The 21,968-nt window shown below is 45.8% G+C and overlaps 1 protein-coding gene across 2 annotated transcripts in view; it reads right to left on the bottom strand.

Moving 5' to 3' along the window:
- The window catches only part of pik3cb (phosphatidylinositol-4,5-bisphosphate 3-kinase, catalytic subunit beta), a 235,014-nt gene that overhangs the window by 160,139 nt on the left and 52,907 nt on the right, over window positions 1-21,968 (bottom strand). Inside the window, exon 1 of one of the 2 annotated variants that reach the window (XM_038816212.1) lies at window positions 5,762-5,806. The exons of the other annotated variant lie outside the window; for it this stretch is intronic. The gene's annotated coding sequence lies outside the window, so the exon portion shown is untranslated. Of the gene's footprint in view, window positions 1-5,761; window positions 5,807-21,968 lie in introns of those variants that run through there. 2 annotated transcript variants of the gene reach the window in all.

Below are 21,968 nucleotides of genomic sequence, written 5' to 3'. Positions count from 1 at the left end.
ATGACAAACTCTTCATTCCAGGGATCATTATTCTGAGCCTCCTCTGGACTCTTTCCAAGGCCAGCACATCCTTCCTTAGATACAGGGCTCAAAACTGTTCACAATACTCCAAATGGAGTCTGACTAGAGCCTTATATAGCCTCAGAAGTACATCCCTGGTCTTGTATTCTAGCCATCTTGACATGAATGCTAACATCGTATTTGCCTTCCTAACTGCCAACTGAACCTGCATGTTAACGTTAAGAGAATTGTGAACAAGGACTCCCAAGCTCCTTTGTGCCTCTGATTTCCTAAGCATCTTCGCATTTAGAAAATAGCCTCTGCCTCCATTTCTCCTTCCAAAGAGCATAACCTCACACTTTTCCACATTATATTCCATCTGCCACTTCTTTGCCCACTCTCCTAGCCTGTCCAAGTCCTTCTGCTGCCCGCCTGCTTCCTCAATACTACCTGCCCGCTACAGATCTTTGTGTCATCTGCGAACTTAGCAACAGTGCCTTCAGTTCCTTCCTCAAGATCATTAATGTATATTGTAAAAGGTTGTGACCCCTGAGGTACACCACTCATCACTGGCAGCCATCTTGAAAAAGACCCCTTTATCCCCACTCTCTGCCTTCTGCTAGTCAGTCAGTTCTCTATCCATGCCAGGATCTTACCTGAGTGAATAAAAAAGGACCCAGTATCATGAACCAGGAGGGGAGGGAGGGATGGGGGGACTGCTAAGATCTACTGACTGTCTTTGCTGTCAATCCCTCTCCCACGGCTATCCCGCTTCTCCCCATCACCCTCCTGTGCTTATATCCCCAGCAATCCTTGGGTGTGTGCATTACCAGCAGCAGCCACTGCCTCCCCAGGAATCCCCTCTGCCAAGGAATGAAGAACTGCTGGCCTCTGATTGGCCGGCAGCTCTCGGTGAGTGGGACTCCCCCAGGGCTCTTGATCCTGGGGGAAGGCCCCCCCCCCCACCCCCACCCACCACCCCACCCCACTGTCCACTGTCCAGTCACTTGAGCGATGGGCCTTCCCAAAAAGAGGTGATGCGGGTTCTTGTCAGCTATTCAGCCAGAACCCCATTAAGTTCCACCCATTGTGTCGGTATTCATCTGTTGCAGATATGGGTCACAATTTTACCAAGTGCAAGCCTCACCAACTATAAACTCTTATCCTCCAGTGAAAAGAAAAAAAGCTCTCAGGAGTGAATTGATCCAGCAAGCAGCTGACCTATAAATCCATGTAAGTGGGGGGGTGGAATCTGTACAGACTGTATAGTGGATTGTTGGGAAGCATGTTCCTGGAATGTTTATTTGCTGTCACCTGTTTTGATGCATGTTTGTAATAAAATAGTTTTTTTTTTAATGAATCCAGAGGGGCTCGGCTGATTTCCAGCTGGTAATATTTGACTCACCTCCCACTTATCTATTGCCTTGGATCAGGAAAGTAATCAAGATTCCCTCTCCTGAGATTTTATCGCAAAACTTATAGCAAGGGAAGGCAGGTTTAAGCATGTTGTGATATTCCCAATACAGCCAAGGCCCATAATTGAATCATTCTACTTCTGACCTGCTGACAATCTGAACTTAAACAAGTAGACAACACACTCAGGCATGCAGAGAGAATGAGTGGCAAATAGAAATATAGCTTCCGACATGACCATGAGTTGCTGAATTTTTAAAAAACTAACAAAATTTTAAAAGTTGTAACGTTGTTCAAAATAAAATCTTTTGGAAAATCCAAGAGAAAGGATCCAAAGTTGTGAGTTTCCAGATGCATAAAGGCACTTTGACTAGGACAGGAGGAATACGGTACAAAACTTTGGTGAAGACTGAAATAAATGTGTATATTTAAACTGAGATTGTGCAGTTGAACAGGAATTGTGAAGGAGTCCTGTCAAGACAGTAAACCTGTCTGAACACTGCAGATATTTCAGATTTCTGGTTGAGGCACAAGTTTTAACTTGAACCTACATAGTTGCAAATAGATGGAATGGAATTCATTTTCCAGTGGGGTGAAGAACAGGTCTGGAACAAGTTGCACAAGTTGTGGAGAAACAGCTAAACAGTGAAAGGACAGTTTGCTGAATTAAATTTGATCCTTTGACACCATTGAGATTCATTATTGTGTCTCACAAAGCCACTGTTTGTATCAGGGGCTGTATTTGTTGGCACTCCTCCCCTTCTCATCTGAAGATATCAATCCCTTACCGGGGCATTCTGTCACCTGGTCAAATTGTCCTTTATAGTGCAGGCCATGATAGTACCATTCCGGGCAGCACGGTGGCACAGTGGATTAGTCCTGTTGCCTCACGGCGCCAAGGTCCCAGGTTCGATCCCGGCTCTGGGTCACTGTTCACGTGGAGTTTGCACATTCTCCCAGTGTTTGCGTGGGTTTCGCCCCCACAACCCAAAACATGTGCAGAGTAGGTGAATTGGCCACGCTAAATTGCCCCTCAATTGAAAAAAAAATGAATTGGGTCTTCTAAATTTATTTATTTTTTAAATTAAAAAATGATAGTACCGTTCCACCCTCTTCTCCACTCCCACCTTACAGCAGGGTTAAAGACATAGACAATCTTCGCCAATTTGTCTTCCATAGACCAGAAGTGCTAAGAATTGCAGCATCTCTCTCAGCCCCAGAGTGAGATAGGATAACAATCCACTGCAGTCATTGGCCTGGCACCTTCTTACTCCAAGTGATGAGGCCACTCAAGGGACAAAGCCCCATACCAGCCTCCCCGAACAGGCGCCGGAATGTGGCGACTAGGTGCTTTTCACAGTAACTTCATTTGAAGCCTACTTGTGGCAATAAGCGATTTTCATTTCATTTCATTTCACAAAGTCACTATTTATGACTACAATGCCCTACTTCAAATGGACACCATTATTGTAAAATGGCATTTGAAATTGTACAATCAGCCAGCACCCATGAACGGCATTGTTAAACATCAGAAACCACAGGAATGGGGACAGGAATCCTGGAATTAGGTCCCGGCCACCATTTCCGCCCCTACACAGACTCCATGAAAATCCAGCTTGTTATATTTATTAAAGTTAGGGGCAGCAGGGTAGCATGGTGGTTAGCATACATGCTTCACAACTCCAGGGTCCCAGGTTCGATTCCCGGCTGGGTCACTGTCTGTGTGGAGTCTGCACGTCCTCCCCCTGTGTGCGTGGGTTTCCTCCGGGTGCTCCGGTTTCCTCCCACAGTCCAAAGATGTGCGGGTTAGGTGGATTGGCCATGCTAAATTGCCCGTAGTGTCCTAATAAAAGTAGGGTTAAGGGGGAGGTTGTTGGGTTACGGGTATAGGGTGGATACGTGGGTTTGAGTAGGGTGATCATGGCTCGGCACAACATTGAGGGCCGAAGGGCCTGTTCTGTGCTGTACTGTTCTATGTTCTATGTTCTATTTCCAAAACTACACAGTTTACAAATAAGTGAAAATATCAACTGCCATTTGTCTCTAACTGCAAAATCTTTGAATCTCATCACCTCACAATACATCTTACCTATTGTGTCATTCACATTGAAGGATGTCATTGGAGAGTTTGACTGTCAAAATGCTGAATATATCTTCTGAGGCGCAACATCCAATGAATCGATAATACATGTTTAATAGAAAATTCAATTATTTCACAAATGAAACTCAAAGAGATTTCCTGTACTCAAATAGTTACATATAGCTGAGAAATGTTGCTCAATAATTTTTTTGAAAATGCTTTTATTAAAAGTTTTCATTTTCAAAAACACAAAGGGCGCGATCTTCCCAAAAGGGAACAAAGTCCCCGAGCGAGCATGTTTAGCCGTGTGTTTCCCAGCAGTTACAACAAATACATGGCTATTCAACGCTACTCGAGTTCAATAAGGGGCCTAAACGGGTAACCTTGGCTCTGCCAGGGTACCCAGGTGGCACCAGTGCACCACCCTGCCCAAAGGGCATGCAGCTGGGGGCCTCTGATCCCCTTGGAGGCCCCCACGAGTGCCATTCCGTCTGGTACCCCCATCAAACAACGCTCGCCCAAGGTCCCAATGGCAAAGGAATTAAATCCCAAAGCCTCAGGTACCTCGGGAATCTACACATTAGAGTAAGGCTTACTGCCTCACTCTAATATGCAGATTTGCCAAAAAGTGATCCTGCCCATTATGGGCGGGCTTTTTCTTACGGCGTCTCGCAAGATTGCGTTGAATCTCACGAGGCGTTGCGAGCCGGGTGGCTCCCAGAAGCAGGGTCTTCCGCTTTCACGGCCATGCTGCACCATGCCGAGATGCTTTTCCAGCACAGCATGGCTGGAAGATTGCGCCAAAAATAAACATATCCATATAGACAAAACACCATTTACAAACCCCCTCTCTCAAAAATACCCCAAACTCCCCCCCCCCCCCCCCCCCCCCCCCCCCCCACCCCACCAAACAAATAAGCTAGGCTCACTGAACCTGCTCAAGCAGGTCCAACAAGCTGCACCCACTCACCAACACCCCATCCTCACTCCCATTCACTAGTTGAAACTTTACATTGAGCAAAGGTAAACCCTCAAGGAGTATACTCAAAGAACAAAGAAAAATGCCTCCCATCTCTTACCGGCTACCAAAACTGGAAACCTTTGCAATACTTAACTCCCGCAGGGGTTCATATATTCCCCATTTCGTTGCCCTGCCCAGTATCCCCGAACAACCGTAGCCCCCTCAATCCCAAACATACAACAGTTACAAATTACAACCCCTCAAACCAAGCCTTCCCAACCACCGCATTAGAGTGCCAATCAAATGCATTCAATGAAGCCCGAGTCCAGGATTCTTGACAAAAGCCTCCACTTCCTCCGATGAATTGAAAAAAATGATCTTTCGATGAAAAGTCACCCTCAACCTCACCGAATACACCACCCCTGAATACCGATGACTTTGCCTGATTAAGAGCAGCACACCATCTTGGCATATCCTGATGATGCGAGTCCCGATGCACTTTGGCCCACTGAATAATCCGCTTCTTCCCCCGAAAGCGGTGGAGTCCAATAATCACCACCATGGTGGCTCGTTCGCCCAAAGCTTCAGCTGGAGTATTCGTACTCGGTTAGCCCGATCCAACTCTGAAGGGCACAATCGCCTATTGCTCCTCCCACTCCCCTCCCCTTCAAAAGCTTGGCAAACATCTGAGAAAAGCACTCAGTCGGCTTTGGGCCCTCCACCCCCTCCAGTAACCCCATGATTCTGAGGTTCTGTCTCCTCGATCTGTTCTCCAAGGCACCCACCTTTGCCCTCAGAGTCTTGTTCCTTTCCTCCAATCGCAATATTTCAGCTTCCAACGAGGGGATTCAATCCCCATGCGGCGACAAGATGGCCCCCACACTCTTCAGCGCCTCTCCGTGCTCCTTCACCGTCTCAGAGGATCTATCCAGCTTTTCCCTGATCAGGCCAAGTGCCTTCTTAATTGACCGCTTATGGGTTTCCATCACCACCCTGCACTGCACCTCAAAAAGCTTCACAAACTGTTCATGAAACTTATGCGCCATCACCCCAGTCAGCCTTTCCACCATGATATGAGCAGCACCACACAAGGTCGTGTCCACCTTCCCTCATGCTGAGCTTCACAAACTTCCTGGCTCCGATGAAGGGCTACCCTCGGAAATCTTCTTACCACCAACTGACTTCACAGATTTTGACATAGTTTGCTGACAAATTCCTTACCCCACAGGATGGACCGGTTTTGGTAACCAAAATCCCCGGGTACTGGGTTAAAAAGTCCAAAAAACAAACACCACAGCGGGCGCTACCTTATATGCGACAGTCTCACACTTGTTGCCACCGGAAGTCCCCTGTTGTTCATGAATTTAAGGTGGATTTCAAGGGTCATTTTGAATATTAACAATGGAAAGTAATCTGGAAAAATACAAGGCACAAAACAAGATTCAAGGAAAGACAAAAACAGGTGAGCAAGAATAGCTAAAGGAGGGGAAGTGTCCAGTGAATTGAAACAGTATTGCCAGATTTAAAAAGGGACCGAAAGAAATAGATGGAATTTTCGGGAATTGCATACTGAAAATAAGCTCCTTCATGGCGGGAGGCAGAAGGGGAAGACTGCAAGGAAAATAGGCACTGGTTACATAACAAGACCATGGAGAATAAGATAATGTTCAGCAACAAAGCTACAACACCAAGACCAGTTATACCATTGGGCCAAAATCCACTGTCGCTTATTTCCATGATAACAACCTCCCAGCTTTGCACCGCAAGTTGCTGAAGTGGGACAGTAAAATGGCACTAGTCCACCTATAGGGCATCCGGGACTTGTAAACAGGACAACTGTACTGTCAGATTGATGGCCTGAGTATTGAACAGTTCAGAAGCAAGAAGGGTCAATTAGAATTCAATATCAAATAAATGAAATGAAATGAAATGAAAATTGCTTATTGTCACGAGTAGGCTTCAATTAAGTTACTGTGAAAAGCCCCTAATCGCCACATTCCGGCGCCTGTTCGGGGAGGCTGGTACGGAAATTGAACCGTGCTGCTGGCCTGTCTTGGTCTGCTTTAAAAGCCAGCGATTTAGCCCAGTGTGCTAAACCAGCCCCTGTAAGAAAGCAAATTTAAGTGAGGGGAAAGAAAGATTGGGTTGCTAGAGAACAGAAAAATATTTAGAGAGGTTTTAATTTGATCACAAACAATAATTAAAATCTAAAGATAAAAGTAACTTTCAGTGCCAGAGGGGCTGTATGGCAGTAGTTAAGACTCATCAATTCATTAAAAAGGACGGTTGGACTGAAATAGACATGCACCAACTTTTGTGGGTAATGTAATTCATAACCGTGTAAAAGAACGGCATGCAAAATATTTCAATGAATAATCAGTGAGATAGCATTTTCATGAAGCTACGAGTGGAGTGGCACATCTCAGTCAGCAACTTCTAGGTTAATTACGAATCTGCCCTCACCTGAAAGTGCTATCTAATTTACATATTAATAACATAAGTTCCTAAAATATAGAAGCAGAATTAGGCCAATTGGCCCATCGCGTCTGCTCCGCCATTCGATCGTGGCTGATCTCATCCTTCACCTTAACTCCATCTCTTCTCCATGACCCTTCAACTCATTACCAATTAAATATCTGTCTAACTCCTCATTAAATTTACTCACTGTCCCTGTATCCACCGCATTCTGGGGTAGCGAATTCCACAGATTTACAACCCTTTGGGAGAAGTAGCTTCTCCTCAACTCTGTTTTAAATTTGCTACCTCTTATCCTAAGACTATGACCTCTCATTCTAGAATGTACCACAAGAGGAAGCATCTGCCCCACGTCTACTTTATCCATATCTTTCATTATCTTGAATACCTCAATTAGGCTTAAACTGTTCAATCTCTCTTCATACGACAAATCCCTCATCTCTGGAATCAACCTAGTGAACCTCCTGTGAACTGTTTCCAATGTCACTACATCCATTCTCAAATAAGGGGACCAAAACTGCGCACAATACTCCAGGTGTGGTCTCACCAATGCCTTGTATAGTTGCCAAAATGTGGAGATGCCGGCGTTGAACTGGGGTGAGCACAGTAAGAAGTCTGTAAGACTGGGGTGAGCACAGTAAGAAGTCTGTAAGACTGGGGTGAGCACAGTAAGAAGTAATGTCATTCACCCAAGGAATGAGTTGTGCTCCGAAAGCTAGTGGTTCGAAACAAACCTGTTGGACTTTAACCTGGTGCTGTAAGACTTGTATAGTTGCAGCAACACTTCCTCATCTTTATGCTCTATTCCTTCAGCTATAAATGCTAACATTCCATTCGCTTTCTTTATTATCTGCTGTACCTGCATGCTAGGTTTCTGTGACTCATGTACGAGGAACCCCAGATCCCTCTGCAATGCAGCATTCAGAAGTCTCTCCCCATTTAGATAAGTTGCCTTTCCATTTTTCTGACCATGGTCTCACACTTATCCACATTAAACTCCATCTGCCACATTTTGGCCCACTCTCCTAATGTATCTATATCCATTTATGAGGTTACTGTTCCCTTCTATTTTTGTGTCATCTGCAAATTTAGCAATAGAACCTTCTATGTCTGTATCCAAGCTGTTTATATGGATTGTAAATAGCTGCGGCCCCAAGGACTGAACCCTGTGGGACCCCAAGATTACATCTTGCCTTCCAGAGAAAGACCCATTGATCCCGCCTCTCTCTATTCTGTCCATCAGCCAGTCTTCTATCCAAGCTTATAAATGACCCCATATCCCATGTGATCTAATCTTCTGAATTAACCTTCTGTGTGGCACCTTATCAAGTGCCTTCCGGAAGCCCAAATATATAACATCTACAGGATCCTCATTGTCCACCTGGCTGGCTACATTTTCACGGAGTGCTATTACACTCATTGCTATTCTTACAATACATCTGGCCCTCAAAAAAAAAATGTTGTAGATTTCAGGCTGCTTTTATCAATTGAACACATTGGAAGTACAAAAATAAAAGTTCACCATCTCAAAGTGAGTCACATTTAAAGGTTCCTTCATGTATTTACCAAGTTCTTATTGGCTAGGGCAGCACGGAGGCGTAGTGGTTAGCATTGCTGCCTCACGGCACTGAGGTCCCAGGTTCGATCCCGGACCTGGGTCACTGTCCGTTTGGAGTTTGCACATTCTCCCCGTGTTTGCGTGGGTTTCGCCCCCACAACCCAAAGATGTGCATGGTAGGTGGATTGGCCATGTTAAATTGCCCCTTAATTGGAAAACATGAATTGGGTACTCTAAATTTATATTTTTTTAAAAACTTCATATTGGCTGGCCAAAATCAATTGTGGGTGGGGGGGGGGGGGGGGGGGGGGTGGGGAGGGAGGGGGGGGGGGGGGGAGGAAAAGATGAGAATAGTCCTGTTAACCAAATTTATTGGGCGGGACTCTCCGAGCCTACCGCACCAAAATCACGATTGATGCGGGGGCGTGACGCTGCTCCCGCGATTCTCTGGTCCCCGGAGAATCACCACGAATCTACGCTCCCGGGTAGGTGGCCATTGACAGAGGCCTCCCCCTCGCCCCGCAATTCACCGATGAAAACTGGCCGCGTTCCCGGCGGCATGGTTCTAACTACGTTTTGCTTGTTGTAAACGGTCGGCGTTGGCTGCGGACTGAGTTTGCAGCTGCCCTGGTGGGGGCTGGGAGGAGGGGGGCCTCAGGGACGTCTAGGCTAGCGATGGGGGCCACCCATCTGCTGACACCCTCGTGGGGGGGATCCTTCATCCGGGGGGGGGGGCCGCAGGGACGGCCAGGCTAGCAATTGGGGGGCCACCGATCTGCGGGCACGCGAGATATCGGGTGGGGGGGGGGGGGGCTATATTTTCAGGGCCGCTCAGCGGTGCGAGTCCGCTGTGTCGAGCGGGACGGCATGCATGGACTCCCGACTGGAAGTGTAGGGCCCTGTATCGGCAGGCAGAGCTGCGTGGAGTCCTCCTGAGCCCTGATAGCCCCCTTCAGGTCAGAGAATCAGGAAAGTCCAGAGTGAAACGCCTGCATTTTGACACTGGAGTGGGGATATAGCCCCATTATTGGAGAATCCTGTCCATTATTTCTGTTCAACTTTGTTGGAGAAACTTTTTGATTTTCAGCCACTCTATACCATCTGACCATCCCTTGGTCACTGAATTTACTGTGTGGGGGAGTAGTCCAAGGTCAATTATTGAGAAGAGTCTCTGTAAATTGGAAGCATTTGTAAGTCTTGGCAGGGCCGGCCCAAGGTACCGGCAACTCGGGCAGTCGCCCGGGGCGCCATGTGCTGGGGGGCTGCAGAGACTCGGGTCCCGCGCATGCGCAGTTGGGCCGGTGCCAACCAGCGCACGCGCGGTGGCCGCCCTCCCCCAGGGCGGCCCCCTCCGCCCCCCCCCCCCCCCCCCCGGCCATCCGTTCCCCCCCCCCCTCCGGCCGTCCGCCCCCCCCCCTCCGTCCCCCCCTCGGCCCCGCCCCCGTCCCCGTCCCCCTTGGCCCCGCCCCCCCGCCCCCCGAAGGGCGCTGAAGTTCAGCTTGCCCGGGGCGCCAGCAACCCTAGGGCCGGCGCTGAGTCTTGGATAGAACCCAACTGTTGAAATTCTTAAAATTACATCTTTTAAAAATAATATCCAATTAAGGGGCAATTGTAATGTGGCCAAACCACCTACCCTGTACATCTTTTTTGGGTGATGGGGCTGAGACCCACGCTGACACGGAAAGAATGTGCAAACTCCACACGGACAGGGGCTGGGATCGAACTCGGGCCCTCAGCGCTGTGAAGCACCAGTGCGAACCACTGTGCTGTCCTACTTTTTTTTTAAAAAGGTGATAAGTGTAGGACATACGTAAATAGAAAATTGAACATTTTATCGATATGGTAAAAATCCATATACATTCCCAAGTAAAACCAAGAAATTATTAGATAATCCAGCAATTAAAAATAGGTCCAACACAGGGTTAGTTTATCATCGGCTATTCCGAAACTAGATTGCATTTTACTGGCGAGTATGAAAGGAATGTGGAAAATAATTCCACAAGATGATAACCACAAAATGTATTTTTTTTTTTTTAAAACACACATTATGGCATCTGCCACCACCAGAATTAAATATTTACTTAGGTGAGTTGAAGTTGACTTTGGTATTTTCTGAGTCAGGTGAAGCACAACTCACAGGTTGTTGGCAGAACCTTGCTAATCGAGGTCAATCAACAGTCATGCGATGATGCAGCATTTTTAAACAATGAAGGTCTCTGCTCACCAGTAATGTACAACAATTCTTGAAATGCACACACAAAACCAACTCGCCAGGCTTTGATTTCGAGGACCTCGGGGAGGATTCAGTTTGCAAAGTTCTACAAAAAATGTTGCAATGAAAAATGCAAAAGATTAGGCCAGAATTTGCTGTAGTTCAGCAGCTAAAGTTGTCTGTGTTAGTTAGGTTCAGCCCAGCATGTATAGGCTTTGTCATTGTTTTGTGCAGCAAGCTGCTGGACGTGCCAGCTAATAATATTGCAGCAAGGCAAAGAGCAATCTTGGGCCTGAGTCAAACAATTAAAGGATTATGAATTTAACAGCGCAAGGACTGAGAAGGGAGTGTAGGTTTTGTGGGTAAATACAATGCCAACTAAGATGCAAAAGAAAGAGGGAAAGAAAGAATGGACTGAGAAAGAGAACATACTTTCAATTTAAAATTTAGCATTTTTGCTGGTTTAACTCACTAGGCTAAATCGCTGGCTTTTAAAGCTGACCAAGCAGGCCAGCAGCACGGTTCAATTCCCGTACCAGCCTCCCCGGACAGGCGCCGGAATGTGGCAACTAGGGGCTTTTCACAGTAACTTCATTGAAGCCTACTCGTGACAATAAGCGATTTTCATTTCATTTCATTTTCATTTCACATGAAGGAATTGTTGGGCTGTGATTTTTCAGGTCCAATCGCCCCAGGCGCAAATCCTATATTATAGCAAGTCCCACACAGACAGTCACCCGAGGCTGGATTTGAACCCGGGGCCCTGGTGCTCTGAGGCAACGGTGCTAACCACTGCGTCACCGTGTAATGGTCACAAACTCTCGCAGGAGACCAGAAGTGGGAGTTGCAATTGTGAGAAATCCGAACGCCATGTCCCGGGTCCTCCCTGCTAATGTAATTGGGTTCATGCCCTCGATTATCATCAATTTAAATGGATTTAAATATGCCTAAACAGCTTAACATAGAACATACAGTGCAGTAATAGGCCATTCAGCCCATCGAGTCTGCATTGACACACTTAAACCCTCACTTCCACCCTATCCCCATAACCCAATAACCCCTCTTCACCGTTTTGGTCACTAAGGGCAATTTATCATGGCCACTCCACCTAACCTATACGTCTTTGGACTGTGGGAGGAAACCGGAGCACCCAGAGGAAACCCACACAGACACGAGGAGAAGGTGCAGAGTCCACACAGGGACCCTGGCGCTGTGAAGCCACAGTGCTATCCACTTGTGCTACCACACTGCCCAACGGTCTCAATGCCTTTATTTCCACGGTCATCAGATGTTTCCCCCTCCCTGACCAGAGTGATGTCACGCTGACGGGAATCAATATCGGTTTCCAAAAAAATGGCTCATAGGCCAGCATTGCCCCTGGGTGGTGAGGGACATGACTGGGCAGAGCCGCTTGGGAACCCAATGGGAGGGGGGGGTTCCCACCATGTGGGGATACCAGCAATGGTGCGGGTGTGTGACGGAAGCCCCAATGTCGGCGGTGGTAGTGGAGGGGTGGGGGTGGAGCCGGTGATGGTGGGGGACCCCTTTACTTCTTCACTGAGATCAGGGCATCCTTTTAAAAACAAAGGTGCACCCGATCTCTTGTCCCCTCTAGGGGGCCCTATCAAAGTGACGGTGCAAAACACACGCACCTGCTTTGTTTTGACGAAGTGTTAGAAAAGCTGCAGTGAAACCCAGTCTCTGTTTCTGGTGAGAAACACACTGGTTTTCAATTAGAAGCTGACACTTCACCATTTGTCACAAGCTTTAACGAGTCCCTCAGTACATAGTCCTGAACCTTGCAATGTGCCAGACTGTATCATTTGATTGTCAATAGCTCTTTGCCCTAAAAGACCAACAATGAAAATGAAAAATGAAAATGAATGAAAATCGCTTATTGTCATGAGTAGGCTTCAATTAAGTTACTGTGAAAAGCCACTAGTCGCCACATTCCGGCGCCTGTCCAGGGAGGCTGGTACAGGAATCGAACCGTGCTGCTGGCCTGCTTTAAATGCCAGCGATTTAGCCCAGTGAGCTAAACCAGCCCCTCCTGGTGTCAGGCAGACAAAGAGACATCTTTCAGAGAGTTGCTGGTCCTCCAACAGTAGTTGATGTTTACCTCAGTTTATGCCCTTGGAAACAGAGCATTGCGTCCGGCATTATGTAGCTGCTCAAGATGAACCATGACAAAAACAATTACATCTCTTTCTAGACCAGGGGTGGGCAAACTTTTCCGTGCAAGGGCCGCATTCAGAAATTCACAATTCACAAAGGGCCGCATAGTATATTAAGTAAAATAATTACTTCACCCGGTTATGATTCTGGGCGCCTCATATAGAACATAGAACAGTACAGCACAGAACAGGCCCTTCGGCCCTCGACGTTGTGCCAAGCAATGATCACCCTACTCAAGTCAACGTATCCACCCTATGCCAGTAAGTAACCCAACAGCCCCCCCACCCATTAACCTTTAAAAAAAAATTTTAAAAAAAAAAAAAAAAAAATTTTTTTTTAAAAAATTTTTTTTTTTTTTTTTTTTTAATGACTTGGTGGGCCGCAGAAATACCTTTGGCGGGCCGCATGCGGCCCGCGGGCCGTAGTTTGCCCACCCCTGTTCTAGACCTTCTTTGCATGACAGTCTCTTTCTCCATCACAGGGGGGGACTGAGGACAGTGTGCGATAGTACTGAAACCCATGGTGTGCAAGAAGGATCTGATCAGAAGGTACCTTTTCACCTCAAAAGTTGTATATTGGTGCTTGTTTGAAAGTTTTTGTGATTATCACGCTATTAAAGAGTTATGTGTGCTTGCAATGACAGACAGTAACTTTCTGTGGTGAGTTTAATTCATATCACAACAGCAACTTCACACTATTCAATACATTACAATGGTGAAGCAGACAGCACAACGTTGTTTTCACACAGCTGTTGGCTGAGCAGCACAATTTACGTTTAATTGTGCATCTGCCCCGGCTGAGATAGATGTACAATTTACATACAAATAATGCCGAGAGCCATTAACCTCACCATTTCATTTACGATAATTCTAGCCCAATATAACCAATTTCTCACTGGAAAGCAAACTACTATTTAGCTTAAATGTATACAGTTTGCGCAACATGGTATTCAAAAATGTCAAGAAAATGGGTCTCAGGCCATTTCTTGGAAATATTTTTTTTCTTTTAAAATCAGCATTTTTGCAATGAAACATTAGCACCTGATCATTCTAATGAAGGAATAGCTTATGGAAGGCTTACACTGATACTTGGAAGCACTTCCTGAACCAAAAAAAAAAATCCCCATTGCATAATGCTTCTCTATTACAAGAATGTTGTGTATTCTTGTCAAAACCTTGTTTGGAAATCCTTCCAAATCCTCACAAACGTCTCCAGCCCAGTCGGTTTGTGCCCGTCACTCTACTGACACAGCCATTCTTAACTAGGCCACTCCAGCAGCATTGCATCCAGTATGTGCGCATTAAAAATAAATTAAATTTCAGTCCAGGAGACACACTAATCTGTCCTTAACCCGAGTTATGTCAGCGTTCGCTCGTCTGGGCATTGTTGATCTGCTCCAATATCTTGTGCTCTGGCAACTCTTTCCTCGTTACATATGTGAAAGATTAATCTTGCCACATTTGTGCTACCTCGATCTCCAAAATATATGCGATTGGATCCAGGGGGATCCAGAGAAGGAATTAAACTCTTAAGCTTCAAAATTAGGATGGCATGAATGATGTGAAGTTGCAATTTCTTCTAAATAAATTTTGAGTACCCAATTCATTTCCCCCCCCAATGATAAAATGGAAAACTAAAGGAAAGAGAAAGATTAAAAGAGGTCCCATAAAAGTAAATACACCTTTTCTCCAAATGTTTAGTCACCATAGTAACAAAACTACTGCTGATAGCTGAGCAGTTTTAGTACTACAGTGTTAATGTTTGTTCTCCCATTAAAATTCAAGGGTGGGAAACATTTAAAAGGTAGTCTGGCCGGTGACCCTGAACGTTCTTGCACACGCCTACACAGTCTGAGGGTTAATGTCGAATGATCATTCCACCCCATCAGCCAATGCCACACTGCCATGTTAAAAACCTTCCCAAACACAAAGGTTGGCCCTGCCCACATACTGCAAACACTCCTTCACATTCTTTCTCCATTAATTTTGTGGAATTTTAAAACTTTGTTTTGTAGCATTCCTCAAATTTTAAAACTTGTATAAAATACCAGCAGTTCAAAAGCTAAGCCACGCTAAAATTCACCATACTTTTGCAGCAATATTTATAACCAGCTTTACTCTGGACTAATCCAATACTGTTTTTTTTATTTCTGTCAAGCTTTACTCCAGCAGTTAGGCTGACATTGCTTCTGTGCTCACTGCATTTCAAATGTTCCTACATATTTTAAGTCATTCCAAATTAGTATTTCTCATCTTTATTTTTTTTCTTAAAATTAGAGTACCCAATTAATTTTTTCCAATTAAGTGGCAATTTAGCATGTCCAATCCACCTACCTTGCACATCTTTGGGTTGTGGGGGCGAAACCCATGCAAACACAGGGAGAATGTGCAAGCTCCACACGGACAGTGACCCAGAGCCTGGATTGAACCTGGGACCTCGGCGCCATGACATTGCAGTGCTAACCACGGCGCTACCATGCTGCCCGTATTTCCCATCTTTCCTGGGAAGGGTAGGTAAGTGGAAAGCTATGAAAAACATCAACATAACAGAGTTCACTTTTTTATGTTGTTATAATAAAACTGGCTTCATTTCTTGGCTGAAGCCACTTGTTGAGTTTTACAAGTCTGAATAACTAATATATCAGTGACTTAAAGCAGCAGCGTACAAGGTGGCCGAATATTTGCATAATTGTATGCTCATTACAAAGCCATTAAAACAGAGGCAGCCTGTCCAGAAATAACCCATCAGAGACCATCACCTTAGATGGAAACATCTCTGAACCATTCACAAAAGTGGGAGGGTTCAGTTGGATGGACAATTAGAAGAGGGGCTGGATTCTCCATTCTGGAAACTAAGCCCCACGCCTGTGTGAAAACGGTGGCATTTTACGCCAGGAAAACTGGCGCAAAATGGCCACCGATTCCCTGTTGCGGGGGGAGGAGGGCTAGCAGCCAGGCAGCTCTAGCTGCCGCTACGGCCTGGGGAGTTGCCGGGTCAGTGGCCGCGAATGAGCATGGCAGCGGCCATGCCGTGCTTCATGGCAGTTGCCACTCGCGGACCCGGCCCACAAAATAGTCCCCGCATTCAGCCGGCTCACGTGCCCCGGACTACCCCATAACAGTGCCCCAGCCCCGAATATGTCCAACTCTGCCCGCAGATTGGCCCTCCCTCAACTGTGGCGGCACTGGACTGAGTCCGCAGCCACCATGCTAGGTTCCCGCCAGGTGAGACCACAAGTGTCCCACAACGTCGGGAATGCAGCCAGTCGGGGACAGGAGCAGCGTGTGGTGGGTCGCAGCCAATGTACAGAAGCCGTGGATGCAGCGCGCGCTTTTCAGGGCTCGGAGCATCGTGAAAGCGGCGCGCCCCCGATCTCGGCATCATCAGGGATACTCCGCCCGTTCGCTGAATGCGATTTTGGCGTCAGGGATCAGAAAATCCAGCCAAAGTCTTTAAATTGCTTAATGGGCCGAGGGCTCAGGAGGGTTCAATAAAGTTTCCAGAACGGTTAATAGAACAAATTATAGAAGGTGGCACGAATCGAACTTCAGGCAGAGCAAAAATGGGGACAAATAGGAGAAGGGAGATGATCAATGCAGGACTGAGGGTGCTGTGCCCAAATATGTGCAGTATACAGAACAAGGTAAATGAGCTAATTGTGCACATTGAAACTGGCCAGTACGATGTTCTGGGCATCACAGAGACATGGTTGCTAGGGGATCAGGGCTGGGATCTAAACATCCAAGAATATATGTGTCCAATCGAAAGGACTGACTGATGGGCAGAGGGGGCGGGGTTGTATTCTGAGTAAGAAATGAAATTAAATTGACAGCAAGAGCCAATATAGGATCAGAAGGCATAGAACCTGTGTTTGTAGAGTTGAGGAATTACAAAAGAAAAAAAACCCTGATGGTAGTTATGTACAGGCTCCCTTGCAGTAGTCAGGATGTGGGACAGAAACTAAAATCAGGAGATAGAAACGGCATGTAAGAAAGACAAATTACAATAATCATGGGGAACTTCAATACGCAGGTGGACTGGGGAATTCAGGTTGGTAGTGGATCCCAAGAAAGGGGTGATTTGCTGTGACAGAGCCCATTAGGTCAATTCTGGATTTGGTGATGTGTGATGAGGCAGACTTGATTCAGGAACCTCAGGTGAAGGAACCCTTTGGAGCAATTGAGGAGGAGTAGCTGAAATAAGATGTAATGGTTTTACAATTGAATAAAACGGTCGGAGAATCGCCAGGAGGGGGGCGGCGTGAATCCCACCCTGCCGCTCCGAAGCCGGCTGCTGAATTCTGGCCCCCCGGCCATTCTCCGGTCCCCGATGGGCTGAGTAGCCGCCCGTTTTAGACCTTGTGTAATTCATGCCGGCGTCACCTGGCTCTGAGGTCAGCCTGCGGAGTCCTTGGGGGGGGGGGGGGGGGCCTGAGGAGATCCGGGGGGGGGGAGGTCCCCCCAAGGAGGCATGGCCTTCGATCGGCGCCCAACGATCTGCGGGCGGGCTTGTAGCATGGGGGCACTCTTTCCCTCCGCACCGGTCTGTGTAAAGCTCCGCCATGGGCGTCCCAGAGAAGGAACGCCCTGCGCATGCACTGGAATCATGCTCGTGGTTCTGGAACACGCTGGCGCGCCTACGCATGCGCCAACCGGTGGAGGCCCTTCAACGCCAGTTGGCGAGGCGCCAATCACTCCAGCGCTGACCTAGACCCCGAAGGTGCAGATACCGGAGAATTCCGGCCCAGGTCTGACAAATCGGTTAGAATTCTTTGAGGAGGTAACAAGAAAGTTGGACAAAGGAGAACAAGTGAGACATGATCTAATTTAGATTTCCAGAAAGCTTTTTCAAGGTGCATGGTAAGAGTCTGTTAAATAAATTAAGAGCCCATGGTGTTAAGAGTAAGACACTGGCATAGATAGAGGATTGGCTGACTGGCAAAAGGCAGAAAGTGGGGATAAAGGGGTCCTTTTCAGGATGACAACAGGTGACTAATGGTGTGCCTCAGGGGTCTGTGCTGGGACCACAGCTTTTCACAATATACATTAACGACCTGGAAGAAGGAACTGAGGGCAATGTTGCTAAGTTTGTAGATGATACAAAGATATGCAGAGGGACAGGTAGTATTGAGAAAGCAGGGGGGCTGTAGAAAGACTTGGACAGGCTAGGAGAGCAGGCAAAGAAGTGGCAGATGGAATACAATGTGGAAAAGTCTGAGGTTATGCACTTTAGTAGGACAAATGGAGGCGGAGACTATTTTCTAAATGGGAAAAGGCTTAGGAAATCAGAAGCACAAAGGGGCTTAGGAGTCCTAGTTCAAGATTCTCTTCAGGTTAACATGCAGGTTCAGTCAGCAGTTAGGAAGGCAAATGCAATGTTAGCATTCATGTCGAGAGGGCTAAAGTACATGACCAGAGATATACCTTTAAGGCTGTATAATGCTCTGGTCAGACCCCATTTGGAGTATTGTGAGCAGCTCTGGGCCCTGTATCTAGGGAAGGGTGAGCTGGCCTTGGAAATGGTCCAGAGGAGGTTCACAAGAATGATCCCTGGAATGAAGAGCTTGTCGTATGAGGAACGGTTAAGGATTCTGGGTCTGTAATCGTTGGAGTTTAGAAGGATGAGGGGGACCTTATTGAAAATTACAGAGCACTGAGAGGCCTGGATAGAGTTGGTGTGGATAGGGTGTTTCCACTAGCAAGAGAAACTAGAACCAGATGGCACAGCTTCAGACTGAAGGGACAATACTTTAAACAGAAATGAGGATGAATTTCTTCTGCCAGAAGGTGATGAATCTGTGGAAGCCAAATGACTGAGTGTCTTCAAGACAGAGATAGATAGGCTCTTGATCAATGAGGGTATCAAGGGTTATGGGGAGAAGGCAGGACAATTGAGGATGAGAAACAAATCAGCTATGATTGAACGGCACAGTCATTCAATGGGCTGAATGACCCAATTCTGCTCCTATGTCTTATGGTCTATTTATGTATTCAACCGGGTGTGGACCAATCGATCAGTTGCATTGACTTTGGACAATGTACCCTTGCCGAGAAGGGAACGTTTCCACCTATAATCTAACCATGTCTAAACCATGCATCTGGAATCAGCTTGCTATGACCATGTTTGGGTATCTAGTCAGTTGGTGAAATGAGATCATGTGATGAGCCATAAAACCCCCTTTTTTTTAAAATAAAAGTCACTGCTGGTCTCCAGGCCAGGGAAAACAAAAGATGAAACACAGAAGAACAAGGACACTGAGTAGGCTCTCTCTCTTTCCCCATCCATCCTGCAAACTTGAATATTAATTATTGCTTGATGCCATGGGCAGCATCTAAAAAGACAAAAATCCAGCAGCTGCTAACTCCAGAGATTGTTAATCAATATCATTAAATTGTCCCAACGCTGAAATCAGAAAGTCCATTGAGCCAGTCTGAATGTTCAAGCCATCAATCTACCGGATCCATATAATGTTGGAATTGTATAAGACACTGTTGAGGCCACAACTGGAGTATTGTTTGTCGTTCTGGTCACCACATTACAGGAAAGGCATAATTGCTCTGAAGAGATTGCAGAGGAGGTTTACAAAAATGTTGCCAGGGCTAGAAAAAAGTGTAGCTACTAGGCGAGATTAGGTAGGTTGGGGTATTTTCCATGGAACAAAAGAAGACTGAGCAGTGACGTAATTGGGGTGTACAAAATTATGAGGGGAAGAGATAGAGTGGATAGGATACAATTGTTTCCCTTGGTGGAGAATTCCAGAACTAATGGGACATAGATTCAAGACAAGAGCCAGAAGGTGCAGAGGGACATGAGGAAGAACTTTTTTTTCTTTTTTTTTTATACACAGAGGGCAGTGGGAGCCTGGAATTCCCTGCCCAAGTTGGTGGTGGAGGCAGAGACCCTAAGCTCTTTTGAAAAGTACCTGGACCTGTACCTTGAGCGCTGTAAGCTACAGGGCTATACATTGGGTGCAGGAAGGTGGGATTAGAAATGGCACCTAGGGTGTCCTCACGCTGGCATGGACAAGATGGACTGAATGGCTTCCTTCTCTGCTATAACGTTTCTATCATTCTAGGACTACTGAGTTTGTTTGAACTCTTAGAACTATGGAATCTCGCCTCTCACATTGTTACCGTGGTCAGCACTGTTGCTTCACAGCGCCAGGGTCCTAGATTGATTCCCAGCTTGGGTCACTGTCTGTCCGGAGTCTGCACATTCTGCAAGTATCTGCGTGGGTTTCCTCTGGGCGCTCCGGTTTCCTCCCACAAGTCCCGAGAAACATGCTTGTTTGGTGAATTGGACATTCTGAATTCTCCCTCAGTGTACCCGAAAAGGCGTCAGACTTGTGGGCGACTGGGAATTTTCACAGTAAGTCCATTGCAGTGTTAATGTCAGCCTACAAGATTATTAACTTGCTTGTGTGAGAATGTTTGAGCCACAGTTGGAACATTTCTATTGCGTTTAATTAGATCAGCTGTTAAATACAACAACAAATACTATGCTCTTTACTTTTGAAAGATTTGCAAGGAAACTTGTCTGTGTGTGTCTTTTGCAGTCACAGTATAACAGTTACACAAGTTGGCAAATATATTCATTGAAATAAAACCTGCTGCAGTCAAACAAGCAATGGAAAGAGGGGGCACCATTCTACCACTTCTCACCTGACCATAACAACATACGTAGCAATACACAGTAAATTAAAATTTCAGGTCATTTGTGCGCATTTGTGCACAATTTAGTATAACAATATTAAGAATAACTTGTTTCTTTACCGTGAGATTTCTGGGGATTCTAGGCAAGAACAAAAAAGTTGATCTTAAATAACAGTTCCTTTTTACTAACCAAGTTTCTCATCTTGGACAACCAATACCACACATCAATGGAAATTTAAAATGTAATATTATTTTAATATCAAGTTAATTCAAAGTGCATTTTCCACCTAAATTAGTTTCATTTATACTGTAAGGAAGTTATTGTAAATGGAGCACTGTAACAATTCAGTTCGGTCTGCTAAGTTTCTATCTGAACCTTCAGTCACAAGCCACTTTATCCATATTAACCAAGTGCAATGAATAAATGTAAATGTGCTGAAAATGTCAAGTTGCTTACTGGGAATCACGTCATCTCCAGCAACTCGTGCATAAAGTCAAAGTTGTTTTCAAACATCGATCACAAAATTCTTGTTCTCTGAAAGCGGAGAGCTTCATCACTTGCTTCATGTTACCTTGACTCTGCAACCTTAGTAAACATGTACCAAAGGCTTTGAAATAATTCAAAGTTTAAATAATTCAAAGTAACATATATTGTGCCAAGTAACTGCTGGCCAACATTGAAAATGCTACATTTTTCAAAATCACTAAAAGAATCCGAGGGTGCCAGAGGAGAATTGCCTGTGCTTCATTTTGTTAACACCATGAATGAGGAAAAAAGTTAAACTTTTGTTGAAAAAAAGACTTGTTTAGGGTCCCCAAGAGCATCACTTGGATCTGCTCTAGCGCATGACACCTTGCACAGGAGAGAAACATACTTTTTGAAATGCTGTCGATAACTATTGCAAATGTTGGAAAAATTAATAATATTAATATATTTTGCAAGTTAGACTGGAGACAGCAGATTATGGTGTCAAATTCATAATGGCCAATTGCTCGGTGCTTTTTTTTTTGTTGCTTGGTACTAACCCTGACTTACAACTTGAAAGCTGGTGTGAAGATTGCGCTGCACCAAGTCAATGGCTCTTGGCCAACAGAAACTAGAATTGAAGCCAAATTTTCTTGGTTATAAACATGTGAGCAGCACGCACATAATTAAAATAAGCAGATGATTTAACTCCAATTTTTGAAGAGACACCATCTGGAAAAGTCTGAGCTGCAGCACACTTAGTGTTGATTTTATCAGTGTTCCTTCCTAATGGCAGCCAATGCAACAGAATCATATATCACCCATATTATGAAAGAAAAGTGAAGCAAGCATAGCAGCCACATTGGGGTAAGTGTTTCAGCCTGTCTATTTGTGGTATTTTAACCTGGGATAGTGCTGCCTGCAGGCAGCATGTAATCGGACTGTTTTGGAAACTCCCTAAAAAACAATACTACAA

This window comes from Scyliorhinus canicula, chromosome 13 (assembly GCF_902713615.1).
Source record: "Scyliorhinus canicula chromosome 13, sScyCan1.1, whole genome shotgun sequence".
NCBI classification, from domain to species: domain Eukaryota; kingdom Metazoa; phylum Chordata; class Chondrichthyes; order Carcharhiniformes; family Scyliorhinidae; genus Scyliorhinus; species Scyliorhinus canicula.
The sequence above is the reverse complement of the archived record's forward strand: the minus strand, read 5'-3'. Positions and strand labels throughout refer to the sequence as shown.